Source organism: Mchenga conophoros, linkage group LG6, assembly GCF_057382185.1.
Source record: "Mchenga conophoros isolate Kocher_MC1m ecotype Shallow Benthic linkage group LG6, M_conophoros_male_GT1.1, whole genome shotgun sequence".
Taxonomy (NCBI): domain Eukaryota; kingdom Metazoa; phylum Chordata; class Actinopteri; order Cichliformes; family Cichlidae; genus Mchenga; species Mchenga conophoros.
In genome coordinates, this window is record NC_140531.1 from 17470431 (window position 1) to 17485327 (window position 14897).

Here is a 14897-nt window from a genome sequence, read left to right on the forward strand (position 1 = left end):
GGATAATCCAAATTGTCACTAGGTGTGAATGTGGGAATGAATGTGAGTGCAAATGGTTGTCTGTCCCTGTGTGTTGGCCCTGCGACAGACTGGCGACCTGTCCAGGGTGCACCCTGCCTCTCGGCCTATGACAGCTGGGATAGGCTCCAGCGCCCCCCGCGACCCTGAAAAGGATAAGCGGAAGCGAATGGATGGATGGATGGATGGATATATATATATATATATATATATATATATATATATATATATATATATATATGGCGCATATGCATAAAAAATACACAGATATGTGTGCCAGGCATATAGATGTTTATGTTGGAGAATGTCCCAAATACTAAGCTGGACTTTTGATTCCTGCCAAATAGTGACCTTGGATTATGCTTGGCAATGCCAGGTTTACTCACCACCTGGTGGGTTACTGAGAAACTCACCACCGTTTCCATCCAGGCTCTCACTCACCTGCGTCATAACCTGGCAGAGCGCAGACCTGGGAAACACTGTCAGTGCAGCTTGTCAAAAAAAACCAGGCCAACCAGAGCTGCAACGGACAGGCTGGGGATCAGTTAACCCACTTTTGAAACACTGTAGCCTCATTCCTGAAGCCAGTGCCACAGAAACGAATGAGTCTAACTTTTGGTATAAGTCAACTTAAGGCTGATGAACAACTTCTCAACAATTATTTGACACATGAAGTCAGAAAAGCACATCAAATATGAAGATGGAAAAGAATGCGAAGAATGAAAACTTGAAATACATCCAGTATGCGTGGACTTTAGTGAGATCTCAGATAAGAAGCCAGCTTTGGATATGCATTGTTTGAGCAGCCTTTCTGGAGGAAGTTGTTAAGCAGGAACCAACCCGGCAGAGGGAAATCCTGTACAGAATGACAAAGCATAAAATCCCTCAATGACAAAAATCCCTTTATCTAAAATATAAATAACAATTAGGTTGACAATAAAGCTTAATCCTCCCCTGACCGGTTCTTTCGATACTTTCTGGCCAGCTGCTAATACAGTGAAGTTTATAAGGGATTTGGGGGATATTTCTCACACAGGGATTTGTATGAAAATCACTTAGCAAACTAATCCAGTCTTAACAAAACAATGCAAAGCAAAGCGTGTGATCAGTTACAAAGCGCTGCTGGTTTCAGGTTCAAACCACAAGCCATATAAACATACTGAGAGCTATTCATTTAGAGAGATGAAGGTGCTTTGGCTGTAACACTGTACTGACACTGAATTCAGCACAGTGACATTTCTTAAGTGCTATAGGTCCTGGGGAGCCCACATCATGACAGCAACTGTATCAAAGCCATGTGGAAACTCACCCGCACTCTGTGCGTTATTTACACTGCAGCTGCTACAACACTCACACAATTTCAGATTGATGTGCCAATAAAAACGGTTTTGGTTTTGGGGCCAAAGGTTAATGGAGAGAGAGGCAGATCTGTGAAACATATGGGTCAGACTATACATCACAACTTTAGACACACTGAACATGTTAAAATTCAGGTCAAATGTTGATGTGAAAAGTTAAAAACAGGAAACCCTGACCCAAAATATCATGTGAAGGTTAAAGGATTTCCATTCCAGTCTAGTGAAGCTGAAGGAGAAAATAACTCTGTCACCCTCTAGTGTTCAACACTGAACATTTAATGACAACTTTGTATATTGTGTGTATTTTGCTTTGATGACTTTTTACTGAATAAATTGTGCATAAAAAATCACAGGAAATATGTCATACAAACAGTTTTACCTCGGAACGACTTTTAAGCATGATGTAATCATCATGTTGGTGAATGAACATTAGTGACACGGTGAATTGAAGTGACCAGCATACAGTATATTATGTATAAGCATATATAAATGTTCAAAAAAGAGAGAACAGCCAACAGAGTTTCATTAAATCCTGATTTCATGCAGCTCCTCTTCGCTCCTCAACTATATGACCATCCCTGCCAGCGCTTACTGATCTCACACACCCGTGACACTCTCTTGTGAACAAGAATGTGAAATTCTATGCCTGACCTCCTAAACCAAAGGCAGTGGCAGAGTATCAGGGATTCAGAGGGTGCTGACTCTAATTTCAGTTTCCTCACGCTTGGCTGCAAACTGCACCAGTTTTGCATTGGACTTTAGACTTCAGCCAAGCCGAGGTCACGGACGAGATCACTGGCAAACCAGGGGTCTCAGGTTACCCAATCAGGCATACCCTACTTCTCCGCTGCACCCAGAGGATCTGCTTGTGAAATTCACAAATAAAATTGGTGACAAGGCATTGAATTGGCAGAGCTCCAGGCTAGCTTGATTAGCTCTTTCATCAGTGTTGTAGATTAGTGGGAATCTGGATTAGAGCTTTGACCAGCACCAGAAAATCTCTGGCCGGTTGGGACTCCATGTATCCATCCCTCCCTAAGAAACAAGGAGTGGCCGTGCATTTCTGTGCATCTATGCAGTGGTAGCATCATGACCTCACCTTCATACTGTGGTATGCCTGACTTTAGTAGCAGGTGATTGGCATGTCTAGCATAAGTTTTCCAAGACATTGTTCTTATTTTCAACCTCACCTAAGACCACGGGCCTCGGGAGACCCTGCAAAGAGGTGATGCCTGTGACAACACAGCTACCAGCGATACCCAGGCATGCCGTACCTTATGCTACAATAAGCAGTTTTGCCAGTTTAGTCTTATTTTACAGGAAAAAAGAAAGAAATTGATGATGTTAAGGATGAGTGTGAAATTCTATTAAAACTTGCAAAATCCACATTTCTATGAGACATTTCCATTTATTGTTTGCCATATTATTGAAAATGTAGACATGTGGTGGAACAATAAATGAAGCAGCATATACCACATTTGCATGCTAATGAGCAGCGTCGTAAAAACCACAACTGTCACCTTAATGTGAAGTCCACACTTTGGGCCACAAGCATGAAATAAAAAATTCAGCCTTGACACATGGAGGTTTTTATGGGGACAATAAATGTGAGAGTCATAAATTATTTCTGTAATTTCACCAAGTTAATCTCCTGGTGTAAAAGGACAAGTGGCTTTTTATTTATCTGGTAATTTGCCCACACCACAGCTTTCACACTCACACACACACACAGAGCCCATCATGAAAACAAGGACAATATTGGTCAGCTACAGATCTGTTTTTGGTAACTGTCTGAAATGCACCCAGCACTTCTTTTGCAGCCAAAACAAATTCAGTTATCTCAGGTCACGTCAGGTTTTACACCATTTGGCAGCAGTGACTCTGAGGGCCCATGTTTTCCCACAATGACCCAATTCTCTCACATTCTGTTAAAGGTAAGACACACAGTACTGCTGCCAGGTCAGCTGTTGCTGTAAGTGAGCAGCAGCTAGATGCCTGTGTCTGGGCGCAGGAGCAGTTGATAAGACAGTGTAGATACTTGATTGCAAGGTGTAATCACGCTTACAGATATACCGTGATTGTCATTCTGAAGGACACAATCGTCATACAAGACATTAAGGCAAAACCATTGTGGTGCCGTTTTGTTTAAAATCCAACTTAAAATAAAGATCTGTGAAATGTTTTACCAACGTGAAACGTCAATGACATTTTATTAAAGTAGAAGAAATTATAAAAAAAAACTGTGAGAGACATCATATAATAAGAAACATGCATCCCAAAAGCCAACGTGAAAATACCACCATCTGAATGTTGCAGCAGAAATCAAGACTCATCGGGCCAGAGAACAGATATTTTTTATGTGGTATGGTTAATAAAGTGTATAATAGAAATGTACATGGTATTTGGAGACTTTCTCTTTATGGCAGCAGTTTATAGGTCTGACCACAAGATGGGGGTCTTACACCTTCCATTGTACCTCTCTTTTTTCAGCATTGCAATGATATCCTTCTTATATTTCATGTTATAAAAGATGACAGAGAACGATTTTGATGGATACAGCAGAATAATGAGCAACATATTCATACACCTGCCATCAACTAGAAATTTTTGAGTCAGGGTAGATTTCTCCCATGGCTCTTCTTCTTTCTTTTTCTTTTTCTTACACAGAAGCAATGATAATTGAAATAAAAATAATACCAAATGAGACTGCAGAAGGATCTTATTTGCAAGGGTGTAGAGAAGGAAGATAATATGTTTCAGAGAAAAGGGATATGATTCAGTTAGGTGAGAGCAACATGAGGTAGAAGAGATGAGTTTTCAGGCTCTAAGCAAGAGCGGAGAGTATCTGGAGGAGGGGGAAAAAATCTCTACCACGAGGGGAAAAAACAGAATGGAAAAGAGTCGAGTCCCTGCAGGGAAACTGGACCTGATTTGTAAAATTATCACTTTATTTAAAGGAGTAAAATCTCAATAATTGAGCTGAAGTATCAAGGAAGGTATTCCTCATCTCTCTGTATATATTCACCCACACAATATTCTATTTAAAAAAAAAAACAGCCCACCTTCAAACCCCCACACTGCTATGCTACTATGTGCCACTGCATGTTCTGGCCTTGACCTAACATGACACACTCCCCTCTCATTGAGTGTTTCCCACTGAAGAAAAACACACCTCTGATCAATAGATCCTCAGCAGGAGCAAAAAACATCTAGACATTAATAGCACTGTTAATCTGTCAGAGCCGGTACTGGTAGATTACAGCTGAAGGGGTCATCACATTGAACAGTCAAAACTAATCGAGGCTGACACATGTCAGAGCGAGGCATTGCTCCCGCCTGATCTCATCCAAGACATCCTGCTCCTCCCCAGAGAAATCACCGGGCCTCTGGCCTCACTATTGTGAAAAGCTGCATGGACCATTCCAAAGACATAAGGACTATAAACACCGGCACTGATCTGTCATACTGGCCAATCAGCTTTATTATACCCCATGTTTGTGTTAAAGCAGCTACGGAGGCAGAAATGTCTACACTTGTGAAATTTCTTAAGCTTTGTATTTGGCAACAATAAAAGGCATAAATGCTGATATCTATGAAAAAAAAACCCAGTTTCTTATCATCTTTTCAGTCTGCAGTTTCAAATGCTACACAACTAGGACCAGTCTCACGGATGCTTTTCACAGGATGACGAAAAAAACTGTCATAATTCGTACAGCTTTAAATAGTACATTTAACTACCGTATAAGTGTGTGTGAACTGTTACAAACAGATGACTCCATCGCAAGTATTAACTCCGCTATTACCACCCTCCGTGCAACAATTACCCAACGTGAACTATGATGCGGTTTCGCTGGTCACTGCATGTCACCACAGATCTTGCATAAAATTCACAGAGATGTGTCAGAAATTAGCATTGTGAGCAGTTGGGCATTGACGGTTGTCTTTCACTGTGAATATCAACCACGGCGCTGGTGAATAAGTCCTTTCTCATCTGATCTTGTCACAAACTCCTACAGACCTCTATGATGTCAGAGCCAGTCTGTAGGTTCACGCTATCATGAGCATGACTGCTGTTAAATACACTCGTCGGGCTAAAAGGATCCTGGTAAAGCTTACAATACAGTAGGCAGTAGTAGCTGTTGGTGAATAAAGTGTCATAATGATAATTTACAAGGTCCACTCACTTCAGCGTGTGGTGAGTGCTTATTACACATTGTTGCTACTCTTACCACCATTTAACTCTTTTAGAGCCTAAAATTACTCATTTACAAATCAACATTTGAATATGATCAAATATTAATACAGTGTTGCTTCAGTGGTGGTTACATCTCAGTGATTGTTGCAACTGGGGTTAGCTGATACTCTAGATTTTTGTTGTTCTGGACAAATAAATAACACTTAAAGTCACCTTAAGGACCATTTTAACTATACCTGAAAACTACATATAACTATACAAGTACAAGGAGGTTTGAATATATAGTACTTTCACCTGTTATTAGTTACCCATTAGTAGAAACCAGTGCATAAGTACATAACAGATGATGGGATTTTGAAACAAAGATCGAATCATACAAAATATTTATTTTGCATAAAAAACATTTAAATTTAGTATTAAAAATTCTGAATATGTTAGAATATGTTATAAAAACAGCATAAAAAACATACATTTCTCAGCTGTCAAACACTTTTTGTGGTCAGAGCCAGGCTTTCACTCTGATGTGTACAGAGATTTTACCAGTCTTTAAATATAGTGGAATAGTTCTAAACTGTATACACTACACCCATATATACTGCCTAGAAGAGAACATACCCTTAATGTCCTTAAAGGTTTAATATATCATTGAATGAATGGCAATTATTCTCCTCAGAAAACACAAAAAAACCTGAAAATTAACAATGCATCACCCTAAAAAGGCATCTACATGGATGTTTTTCCTATAGATTAAATGTCTATATATTTGCAGGATATATATATGATTTAATAGGTGCATCTTCTTAGTATTGGTTGTCTTTGAATACTGAGTTGACTATGTGCTTGGCATCGGTGACATGCAGGGAAATATAGATGTTCAGCGGAGAAAGAAACGTCTCTATTAAACCTTTGCTGTCAGCTCCAAATGATTTACCATTCCTGCTATAACATATATGGTAGGAGAAGTACATTCAATAGATGGCACTGTTTCCCAGGCCTCGGCCTCTCTACCGTCCTCACTGCTGCACAGCTCTCTCCATTTCTCTCTCTCTCTCACCTCTCCTGGGAGCCTGGAGTTGTTCTGTCTAGAACCCACTTCTCTAAAATGTTGAACAGACTCTTGGCCAAAGCATACCTGGAGCCATTTCAAGCAATATCAACCACTGAATCAAAAACATCGCTGCACTCATTGTATCAAAATATATAACTGAGGATTGGATAACAGTTTTGGTTGAGATGGATGATCTTGGTCTCACACACACACACACAAAATGAAAGTTATATAAAGATCAAGGAGATTTATAGGCAATAACATGCGTTTATGCTGTGATTATAAAAGTGTTATAAGTCAGTGCAGACATGCCAGTGATATTCTCTGCATGGTCCAATATATTTTTACATGCAGTATTTTCAAACAGTTCACAGCTTTGTTGGAATGGCATGTGCATGGGCAGGTATATATAGCTACCATCCTGACTTAAATTGCTTTTTCACCTGGAAGAGTCACGGTCACTTTTTATCGTGCTGATCATTCAGAGACGTCAACAAGTAGCACGGGTCTGCTGCCACAGCCAATCATTAAAGGTTTTCAAAAGCCTGTTTAGAAAAGGTAAGAAAGGCAGCAGGATGAACAAATGTTGATTTGTGTAACTTAGGGAGAAATATTGTTAAAATACAAGTTGGGATGTGCAACGGTTGAGGAGAGAAGGAGATGGAGGAGCCAACTAAATGATTTGTGAGACAATTTTTTTCTTGTCTGAATGAAAAATTTAAAAAAAATGTCTTTATGTCTGTGAGTTTAAAAATAAATAAATCAGGGACTTTGACTTGTGAGTGCAATTAAACTGATGCTTTCAGACAAACCTGCAGAAGCATATTAAAAATGAAATCATTTCCACTGGTGCCCCCTGAAGTTGATCTACCTGCAGATGATTGACAGCTGCAAAGACGTCTGGTTTAAGACTTGCAGTAAGCGGTGAGATTAATTAGAGTGCTGCGTGGTGTTGTTTGATTAATTATAACACTGATCACAGAACGGAAAAGTGTGGAGGGAGAGAGAAAGGCTGAAGCTTGATTGATGAGTCAGTGTGACAGGGAAAACCGCCTCAGCTCATGAGATTCTCTCTTAAACCTTGAAGCTCACCAGCTCATTCTTTCTTTTTCTTTCTTTCTTTTTTTGGAAACCTCAAGAGCACAAACACAATGTGTGTTCAGTTTCCTTTTGTTTCTTCAATCACACGAATAACAGGGTTTCATATAGCATAGCAGCCACTTGGTTCACATCGAGCTACCTTCTTCGTGGAAGTTACACCTGGAGCATGAAACAATCAGCGTGGTTGCTAGGTAACGGGTCTCCTCATAGTCTGTACCGTAAGCTCCCAGCGAAGCAAGCTTTGCTCAGTGAATCACTCCTTACATGACAGTAGTGGACTACAGTAGAAGTAGATATGCTCTGCGTGTGCGCCTCTGCTATAGGTGAAGTTTAACATCAATACTCACAGGATGTATCCTCCCCCCCTCTTTTTTCAGAATGGTCACAGCAGGAAAAGGACAGATTTTTAAAATAAATATCACGTCTTGCTTTCAACTTCGGTGTCCTGGTAAATGTTAACAGCTGACTGGGACAATAATTGAAACAACTTTGCTTTTCATAGTAGGATCCTCTCTTATATTAAAGTGACTCACTGCAGAAACTTTGCTAGGCCAGTTGGCATTGGATCAGTTCCCATTTCTTCATTTCTTCTTCACAGCTACTCATATCACTTTACAAAGCTGATGGGGAGTGTTTTAACCATCAAATTTGTATTTATTTGAAGCATTTCTTTTCTCTTATGATGATCACCACCAACTGCTGAAACAGTGCATGTTCCCCACTTACTGGCTAACCTTGTCTGATTGGATGATGATTGGAAACAACTAATGATGAACGAATTAGTTAGCTGCATGTAAACGATGGCCATACTAGGGATGATCCAGTCTCCATCTTGGTTATTTGAATCCAAACGTGACCTCAGTTACATAGGAAGGCAACACGATTAGCACTGGCTCTCTATCTAACAAGCTGGCAAGGAGCATTTGTTATATATGGTGATATTAACTGGGATGGCAGAGAAAACGAATCTCTTTAAGCAGCATATGCATAAGTCGAATGTGCAGGCAAGAAGCAAGATTTTTAGTTTCTGTTTGCAGTCCACTCGTGGTTCAAGTACTATTGACCAATTACGCTTGAGCAAGCTTTGGTGGTAGGTGGTAATTTGTGTGGAAAGCAAAAGAGGAATGGCATTTGTTTTTGTTGTGATTAACACACACAAAAAAAAAATCTGAAGAAGTCAGCAGACTAACTTGACCTGATTTCCTGGAGAATTAAAAAATATATTTACCAGAAAACTGACAGCTGACTTCTTAAAGCGTGTTTTACTACATCTGAATGCTGAACAAATGAAGGCTGGATCTCACTGAGAAATCACCTCCATAATAATTCTTATCTGTTTTACTCTAAAATGATTTTTAGACATTAGAGAAGACTTGAAACTAACAATTGAAACTTTGAACCCATGAGGTAAATGTTTGCTTTTGTCGTAAATATGATGCAACGTAGGATCATTTCCCCACAAACTTCAATTACAATTCTTTTTTACAAAGAGTCTTTTTAATGACTGTGCTGTCCATTAAAGAGACTGCGCGTTTAATTCACTTCACTTTAATTTACTTCACTATACAGAACCCGAGGCCCAATCATTTTCTTATATACACGAATGAATACTGAGAAAATGAAGAGAAATAAAGAGTCAGGTGATAATTCCTTTGGGGTGTTGCTACTTCCAGCTACGCTGACTAGTTTCTGTCTGTAAATTTACTTTCCTTTATTTTTAATGAAAGACTAAGTTAGTTACTTCTGCTGCTGCTGCTTATATGATTTCCTCTTTTAGGAAATCAGGAAAAATAATAGAGTACAGTTGAACAGCACCGCATCAAATCCTCTGCTGAACAAAGTCAGAAGAGGTCCTTATTGTTTGTGAAGTGTACAAGTGTATGGGGATATATAATCCATGGTAAATCTCTGTGTAATGAGCAGTTATTGGCACTTGTTTTTGAGGAGCCCTTCTCTTCAAGACAAATGAATGGTTTATGATGATGGAGACGGCAGCACTGAAATCTGCCCAAATGCCTCTCCGGCTCAGCTCAATAGTGTTGTTTTCCTCTCCTCATCGGTTCCAGCCATCTGTTGCTCATTTCATATCTGTCCATTGCATTTTGGCCCTGGAACCTCACATGTTTTGAAGCTTCGGGTTAGTGTTTGAATTAACTATTAAAAATGTGGCTTGCCATAATATGGGAATTGTGAAGCAATAACACCATTTCAGAAAGTACCGTGCAATTTAACGTTGCTCAAATGACACGACCATAACACCACAATTTGCAGAGTTTGTTCACCCGAGTCAGCTGTAGTGGTAGATCCACTACACTTTTAATTCTGCGGTTTTTCATATGAGGACATAATGAAAAATAATATGATCCTTAGCAGATTTGTACATGAATACAACCTCAGATGAACTACAAAAATGACATATTGCACTGTGTGTATTTAATAAAAAAAACTGAGCCAAAATGCAGAAGCAGTGTATGAAAAACTACATACAGCCTTACTGCTTCCAAAGAAATTAAGGGGTATTAGAAGCCAGGGCCTGCTAATCAAATGCTCCACATGAACTGATGATCAGCAAGTGTGACCACCTCTGTAAAAGCACAAGTCTCTGCTTACTGGGAGTTTTTTGGTTAGCAGAATGCCAAGGAAGAAAGACATCCACAATAACCTTAGAGAAGAAAGTGTTGCTGCCCATCTGGGAAGGGTTACAAGACCATTTCCAAACATTTTGAAGTCTATCAGAAAGATTATTCACAAAAGGAAAACATTTGAGACAGATGCCAATCTTTGCAGGAGTAGAGGTCCCAGCAAATCCGCTCCAAGATCAGACCGTGCAATGCTCAAAGAAACTAAAAAAAAACCCCAAAAAACCCAACTAACAGCCACATGTCAGACTGTGCAGACTTCAGTTAGCATGTTAAATGTTAGTGAGTTCAATGAGAAAGTACAATTAGAAAGCGAATGAACAAGTGTGGCTAGTTGGAAGGGATGCCTCTTGTCTCTAAAATGAATATATCAGCAAGGCTGATTCAACTTGACTGAAATGCTGGGACCTTAAGAGAGCTGTGGATAAAAGAATGGCCACACACCTCAACAGTATAAAGGAAAGTGGGCCAAAACTCCTCCACAATGATGTGACAAACTGATAAAGTCATACAAAAAATGATTACTCCAAGTTATTGCTCCTAAACGTTGCTCTACGAGCTGCTGAATCACGGGGACGTGCTTAATTTTCCACCAACTACTTTTGAATTTTGGTTCTGTTTTTGTTAAATAAATAATCACATAGTGTAACATGTCATTTCATTTGTGGTCCTCCCAGCTCTCAACAACAAAAAACAGGGTGCAAAAAATTTGTCACATCACCTCTTTTTAGAAATTGGCCTAATGGATCATCTCCAGAATATGCTATGAAAAGTTTTGTGTTTCTTTAGCCGAAAATCCAAAATTGTTTAAAATTGTTTAACGTGTGATCTGTCGACTATCCAAAGTATGATGAGGTGAGGATTTCTCCGTCCCTCACTTAGTTATTCCTCACCTTTTGGATATAGTTTCCTGCAGCACCTTTGGCATCACTGCCTGTAAGTTTCTTCCCTCATGTGCAGGGTTTCATCTTCTCCCACTGTGCGAATGGTGTCCTTGAGTTTTGTGTTTTGTATGTGTGGCCTGTCTTCTTCCCAGGTCGTCATGGTGCAGAGGTGGCTGTGTAGCTTTCAAAATGTATCACTGCAGATCTTTTTACCACCACATTTTAACGAGTGTGTACAGGCTACATGTAAATGACACGGGCAGAGTACTCCATATCCCAAACCAGCATTTAAGATCGAAGGTACCTTTAAATGTAAAGATTGTGATTTTTGACCTTGATGATGAGGAAATACCTTTTTTTGAGACATAAGCTGATATAGAGCAGGCTGCAGATTTATTTTGGACTGGGACACTGTTGTGGTGCTACAGTTTGGCACAGCTGCTCTTGTAAAAAATTTTGATACCCCCAATAAGAGTTCCGTCTTTTACTGTGATTAAATCCCTCCGGCCTGTTTGCAGTAAAAAATCTCTCTCCTTCTCTTTCTCCAGGTCCCCTTCCTCCCACACCCTCATATTTGCCTCTGCCTCCCTCATCATTCTCATTCTCTCCCACTCCCTACCTCTGGTGACCTACACAGAGGGAGACACAGGTCACTGAATTCAAGGCTGTGTATTCACAACAACAGTCTGGTCAAAACTCTTGTAAACCGTCTTTAACTGCAGTCACACCAAGTAACTGTAAACAGGTTTGTTTTTTTTAATGTCAAATGGCAGGTTGGCACTATTGGATTTATTCACCACTTCTACCAAGGAGCATGGACTATTTATGGTTGCAACTGTCTGTGTCTGGTTTTTATCTTTGTGCTCCTAACAGGGGGGAAATCTAGTGGTTTTAGCCACCTCATGACCTTTCTATTAATACCACCATTAGACCATAGTTAGCTTACTTTGGCAATGCTTCAGTGACTGAAAACACAGGCTAACTGGGGAGATTGCCATTGGTGTAGATGTGCCCTCTGAGTGCTCTCATAAGTTTCTCTTTTAAACAACTTGAAAATGTTTTTTTTTTTTAATGTAGTGTAGGTGCTGTACAGACAGATGAACACATCGAAGCAAAAAACCTGCCGTCCAGCGTTACCTTGTTCATTTTTTTTGCAACTTGCTGGTGCAGCAGTGGTGGGCATATACTTCAAGATTTAGTCCTGACATTGCTTATATCCTGTTCAATCTCAGCCATTAGGTTTGATCTCTGCAGAAGCATCACTCAATTTGCCAGATTCTTTAAAAAAAAGAAAAAAAAATCCCCCACATCTGACCTCTTTTTTCCTACAGTCATACATCTATACCTGTTTCCTTTCACTCTCTGCACAGCCGTGTGACTGACTCCATTTAGCCTACATTTGTCCTTTGACGATGACTGATTGTTAACCAAATGCCCTAATTGTTTAATTAGGCTGGGGCCAGAGAGCTGTGACAGCTGCAGTGTGATTCATGTATGCTGCATTTTCAGCAGCAGTAATGGCTAGATGGCAGGCAATGGAGGCGGTGAGGGTGCAAGGAATGATGCGGCCTTTGGCAGGAGAGCTGGCATCTGTCACCCATGTCAGCATAATGGGAGTGAAAAAGGCAGTCCGAAAATGCTGCCAGGTAACCCGTGGCCTCCATTTTTCACAGTGGCTGAGTTAAAACAGCTTAAAACTGTGGTCTTATGATTTTTAGCAAGTCAGACCATATTTGTGATGCTCCAAAGTCACAGTTCTACTAATAAGTCGCTGACAAGTAGACATGAAACGACTGACATGGACGTGATCAACGTGAAGCTCCATCTTGTCCGTTTTTTAGAAATTATTTTGTGGCCTTGGTCTACTGCATAGGTGTCAAACTCTGGCCCGTGGGCCAAATTTGGCCCGCAGCCTAATTACATTTGGCCCGCAAAGCCATACCAAATTACTATCAGAGCTGGCCTACTGGTATTATACAGCTAATATATATATTGTTTAGTATTAAGCTTTGCTTGTTCCATATTCAGCTTTTCAGCAAAACGTGTTTGAGTCCATAAGAAAAGATTCATTCTTATATCTGGAGGAATAAATATATTTCAATAAATATTAACATTAGCCCGCAACTTTGTTCCAGTTTTGAATTTTGGCCCACTGTGTATTTGAGTTTGACACCCCTGGTCTACTGGCTGAAAAAAATGAAGCTGGCTCTTTGGGCTCCGGGTAATTGTGATTGATTGGCAATAATGTTAACATGCAGATTACAGTCAAAACTGTTCAAGGCTCGTCTCTATAAAAAACGAATTGCATTTAATGTGTATATTTATTCAATCATTTTTAATCGAGCCAGCAACAGTAAAAGTCGCATGCTTCCCCAAAGCCCCATGAGCAGACTGCATGTAGTAGTTGTTGAAGTAAATATTAATAGACAGACAAGAGCGCCGGCTTGAATATTTCAAATCAGAGAGGCTGAATGGTGTGACTGAGTCCAAGCCTGTGTGCTGCGCTCCATTAGTGTTGTGTTCCCCACTACAACCGTCCCCCAGGGCTGCCGAACCAAGTGGAATACAGTACTGTGTTCGCAATCTGCGCCAGCAGTCTTTCCTCAGTGGCTGCTGACTGTCTATGGGCAAGTTTACTGTGGGAAGAGTTGAATCACATTTCTTTAAGCAGTCTTCAGGAATAGCTCTCAGGGCTTCTTAGAGATCCTTCAAAGCTCTTCTTCAGATATTTCTGCCTTTTCTTCTGTTCTCTGCCAAAATGATCCCGCACTGCTTCAACAATTTTGAGGTCCGGGCTCTGGGAAGACCAATCCATGACTGGTGATGTTCCACTGTGTGTGTTTGAGATCACCGAAATATGAAGCTCTTAGCAATTACACTCCCTCCAGATGGTATTTTTCACAGAATTTTGCAGATTTCCATAATTTAGTCTCCAACACCACTGGCTGAAATACAGCCCCAAACCATGACAGAGCCTCCACTGTGTTTTACAAACGTCTGACACTCACAGTTGTACCTCTCTACTGAGCGCATATAATGACCACAGTTTAACCAAATTTTCAAATCAGACCTGTTGCCAGTAATTTTCAGTCAAATTCTTGTGTACTTTGGCATAGCTCAGGGTTTTCCTCCTATTTCCCTTCCTTAGGAATGGCTTCTTGACACACATTCTTAAGTTAGGTGCCTTTTTTATATTTTATTCTGGTTAAATAATAACATAAGTGAAAGGCCATTCTTACCTCTAATGTTATTATTTGTTAAAATTACTTTAAATATACTATGGTAGTAGTATATATGTATTGCAGACCACTGTCTATTCCTTGGTGTCTTGAATTGGCCCTCATTATTTTTTTGCTCACTTATGGACAGAGCTTCACAAAAAGCTGAACACCGTACACACATGAAATCACTCAAGCTTCATATTCTGACCTTTACCGTACGTCAGCAAGAACCACTACAGTCAGAAACAGATTTTTCTATCTCTAGCTGCAATAATTGTATTTTGTGGAAAGCAAGCAGTAAGACCCAGGAGAGCAACAATCAATAACAACATATATGACAGTAATTCAATCAGACAGCATGAAAAATGAAGTGGTAGGGTGCAGGTGGGTTGCAAAGCATCCTGTAAATGCACAGCAAATGTGAGAAAGCTAA